General features: G+C 48.8%; 1 non-coding gene across 1 annotated transcript; it reads right to left on the minus strand.

Annotated features, from left to right (window-relative positions):
* Positions 1-3,624: 3,624 nt before the first annotated feature.
* On the minus strand, positions 3,625-3,696 carry trnae-uuc (transfer RNA glutamic acid (anticodon UUC)). Its single transcript has one exon. It is a non-coding gene; the product is annotated as a tRNA-Glu (tRNA).
* Between the last annotated feature and the right edge of the window lie 991 nt (positions 3,697-4,687).

Below are 4,687 nucleotides of genomic sequence, written 5' to 3' on the forward strand. Positions count from 1 at the left end.
TTCAGCACACTGGCCTTCATCATTTCAGGAATTGAGTATAGATGTTGGCAAGTTATGTTGTAGTTATACAGGACGTTGATGAGGCCGCACCTGGAATATTGTGATCAGTTTTCGTCCCCTTGGTGTTCTGACTTCTGACTTCTTCAACTCTGGGTTTGTGTTGAACTTGATGGGATACTTTGTCCAACTCAGCATGTTTAAACAGGGATTCATTTGAAACTTTTCAGGAGGTGAGCTCAACAAGATTGAACTATTCAAAGTTACTTGGACTCTATTTGAAACTTACATCAGTACAAGTAGTCAGAGACACATACAGCATGGAAACAGACCCTTTGGTCCAACTTGTCCATGCTGACCTGATATCATAAACTAATCTAGTCCTATTTGACAACACCAGACCCATATCCTGTGGCAGCTCATTTCATATAAGTACCATCCTCTGCATGAAGAAGTTGTCCCTTTAATATATTTCGCCTCTCACCCTAAACCTATGCCCTCGAGTTCTGGACTCCCCCATGCCAGGGAAAAGACCTTGTCTATTAACCTGTCTATGCCCCTCATGATTTTGTAACCTCTATTAGGTCACTCCTCTGCCTCTGATGGTCCAGTGAAAACAGTCCCAGCCTATTCAGCCTCTCCCTGTAGCTCAAACCCTCCAACCCCCAGCAACATTCCCGTAAATCGTTTCTCACAGAGAAGTCAACGTTTCAGTCCTGAAGAAGGGTTAATTCCCAAAACGCTAACTACTCCACATCCTGGTGCTGCCTGGCTTGCTGTATTCTCCCAGCCTCCTGCTTGCCTACTTCGGGTTGCAACATGTAGTGGCTCAGTGTTTACCACTGCAGCCTCACAGCGCCAGGGGCCCAGGTTTGATTCCAGCCTTGGGTGGCTGTCTGTGAGGAGTTTGCACATTCTCCCAGTGTCTGCGTGGGCTTTCACTGGGTGGTCCTGTTTTCTTCCATAGTCCAAAGATGTTCAGGTCATGTGGATTGGTCATGCTTAATTGCCCATAGAGTTAGGTTCATTAGTCAGAGGGAAATGGGTCTGGATGTGTTACTCTTCGGAGGGTCGGTGTGGACTTGTTGGGACAAATGGCCTGTTTCCACACTGTAGCTAATCTCATCTGCACTACTTTTGTCACTAACGAATGGCTGAGTAGACTCGATGGGCCGAATGGCCTAACTTCTGCTCCGATGGTCTTGCGGTCTTAGGTTTCTCTGGATCATTTCATTTGGCAATGTGCAGTCCCTGGCTCAATGAGCAGCAGCTTCCAATGAAAACAAAGCTCATATGATGGTTGAACTCCTTCAGAGTGGAAACAGGTCCTTCAGCCCAACACATCTGCACTGATTCTCCGAAGGGTAACCTACTCAGATCCATTTTCCTACCCTCCATAAATTGCACCCAGACCCCCAAGTGTAGAAGTATTCCTGGGTTCCTGGTGCTATGAGGCAGCAGTGCTAACCGTGAGCCACCATGAGGTTGTGGTTGTGGGGGGTGGGGGAGGCAATTGCAGTCCAGCAGAAAACAAAAACAGCCCACCTACTCTCCCACTGCACCCACTGTCAGAACTCCAGAATGTTCAGTCCTGGGGGATGACTAAAGGCAGCGTCACTGGTGGGATCTGATTGCTGGGAGCGCTGGTGCCCCCGCTGGTGCTTCCGCAAGTTGCAGGAAAACATGAACCTCTTCCCACACTCGGGCCAGCTGAAGGGTCTCTCCCCTGTGTGGACACACTGGTGCTTCAGCAGGGTGGAGGAATTGCTGAAGGACTTCCCGCACTCAGGGCAGCAGAAATGCCTCCACCCCCTCCGCCCCCCATCTCCCCATGTGGACCAGCTGGTGCTTCAGCAGTGTGGAGGAGCGGGTAAAGCCCTTCCCACATTCGTGGCAGGAGAACGGCTTCTCCCCGTTGAGGACGGACTGGTGCATCAGCAGAGCTGAGGAATTGATGAAGGCCTTCCTGCACTTAGGCAACTGAACGACCTCTCCCCCATGTGGACCCATCAATGGGCCAGCAGGTCGGAGGAAAGAGCTAAGCACTTCCTGCACTCGGGGCGAAGAATGGCTTCTCCTCAATATGGACCCACTGGTGTCTCAGCAGGTGGGAAGAACTACTGAAGGCCATCTCGCACTTGGGGCTGGAGAACAGCCTTCCCTGGTGTGGGCCAACTGGTGCGTCAGCAGGGCAGAGGAATCACTGAAGGCATTCCCACACTCAGGGCAGCAGAAGGGCCTCTTCATCTCTGTGGACCCATTGGTGCTTCAGACCCCTTTCAAATTTCACAATATCCTTCTGACAGGAGGGAGACCAGAATTGTACACAATATTCCAAAAGTGGTCTAAAGAATGTCCTGTACAACCACAACATAACCTTCCAACTCCAATACTCAGTCGGAGGATTGGGAAAGCTTTCAAAACTCACACAAAACAAACAGGAAAGAATGGAGGGATAAACCGAATTTTTGAGAGTCAGCTTGAAAGCATCAATGAGAAACCGGTGGAGGGGGTTTATTGGGGACCCGTTCTCCTTAAATACACTATATACGTATTTCTCTTGTGCTCTTCGTAGTTCCTCTGTGCTGCAGTGTGTAGTGGCTCGTTGAAATAATGTCCTGATGCAGCTTCGTTTGTGGGTGTTGGGATGATTGCTTCTGTGGTTACGTATTTGGTTTGGGTCTGTTGTTTTTCTGTAGATGCCAGTTTGAAGCTCCCCATTGACTGTTCGCTCTACTGTGACATCAAGGAATGCCACGTTGTTGTTTTTCTCCTCCCCTTCAAACCAGGAGCCCCCCTTTGACCATAGTCTCACTACTTGGAACACCAGTATACAGACTATTCAAAGGCCTCCAGTGAAGTCTAAAACACCTAGTCGAAGATTCACTCCACTCCATTTACTCCATGCAAGAATTCCTGAACACCAAACACACTGAGATAGAAGAGGATGGAATAATATTGTCCTTTGACATAACAGCCCTGATCACATCCATTAACATCAACGTGGCCAAAGAAAACTGAAGACACTACTCGAAGAACCAAAGACACAAACACAGCACCAACTTCATCAGCAAAGATAACACTGTCAACCTCGTGGAACTGTGCCTTACCACCAACTTCATATTCAATAACAAGCCCTACAAACAAATCATAGGAACACCCATGAAACCACCAGTATCAGGATTCCTAGCAGAAGCAATAATGCAGAGACTCGAACAAACAGCCCTTCCAACGATCCAACCCAAACTTTGAGTCCGCTACAGAGATGACACTTTTGTCATCAAAAAATGAAACAAATTAGAGGAAACCGATAACACCATCAACAATCTCCTTACTGGCATAAAATTCACAAAAGAGAAGAACAACAACAAAGTGCCATTTCTAGATGTCACAGTGGAGCGAACAGTCAATGGTAAATTCAAAACAGCGTCTACCGGAAAACAATGCACGCGAAACAAGAACTTAACTACAGAAGCAATCACCACTCCACATACAAACAAATCCGAATCAGGACACGATTTCAACGAGCCACGACACACCGCAGCACCCAGGAACTACGAAGATCAATAAGCAACTGTACAGAGCATTTAAGAAGAACGGGTAGCCGAGAAACACCCTGGAAACGGTTTCCCTGACCGGGAATCGAACCCGGGCCGCGGCGGTGAAAGCGCCGAATCCTAACCACTAGACCACCAGGGAGATGCAAGCATATCTTGATAGTTCTACTGAAAATTTCTTCCCTGACCCGAATTCGTATCCGGGCCGTGGTCAATCGAAGGCTTTCACCTGTGTATCCAACAATGTCATTTCTTGTATACATTGCTCCTGATGCAGTCTCCTCTACATTGGGGAGACTGGAGACTCCTCGCAGAGTCAAGTCACAGCGCTTGAGGGAACATCTACAGGACACCCGCACCAATCAACCCCATCGCCCTCTGGCCCAACATTTCAAACCCCCTCCCACTCTGCCGAGGACATGCAGGTCCTGGGCCTCCTCCATCGCCGCTCCCTCCACACCCGATGCCTGGAGGATGAACGCCTCATCTTCCGCTTGGGGTAAATTCAACCCCAGGCCATCAATGTGAACTTCATCAGATTCATCATTTCCCCTCCCCCCACCTTACCTCAATTCCAACCTTCCAGCTCAGCGCTGTCCTCAGGACCTGTCCTACCTGCCAATCTCCCTCCCCACCTATCCGCTCCATCCTCCTCTCTGACCTGTCACCTTCATCCCCAAATCCCATTCACCTATTGTACTTTTTGCTACCTTCGGCCCAGCACACCCCACCCCCAATTTATCTCTCCACCCTGGAGGGGTCCTGCCTCTATTCCTGATTAAGGGCTTTTGCCCAAAACGTCGATTTTCCTGCTCCTCGGAAGCTGTCTGGCCTGCTGTGGTTTTCCAGCACCACTCTGATCTAAACTCTGGTTTCCAGCATCTGCAGTCCTCACTTTTGCCTACCCAATAAACCCAGTGTGCCAATTTTTCATCAACAAACTGACACAAGCAGACACAACGTCTGCAGAAACCCTAGCCACATTACCTTACATTAAAGACATCTGGGAAATGATGTCCAGACAACTCAACCCTCTCAGCATCATGGTAGCCCACAAATTTACCAACACACTTACACAGGGGCTAATGAACCTGAAATACCCGATACAAACAACCAGAAAACGAATGTATTTT

The sequence above is a fragment of the Chiloscyllium punctatum genome, chromosome 36, assembly GCF_047496795.1.
Source record: "Chiloscyllium punctatum isolate Juve2018m chromosome 36, sChiPun1.3, whole genome shotgun sequence".
Classification (NCBI taxonomy): Eukaryota; Metazoa; Chordata; class Chondrichthyes; order Orectolobiformes; family Hemiscylliidae; genus Chiloscyllium; species Chiloscyllium punctatum.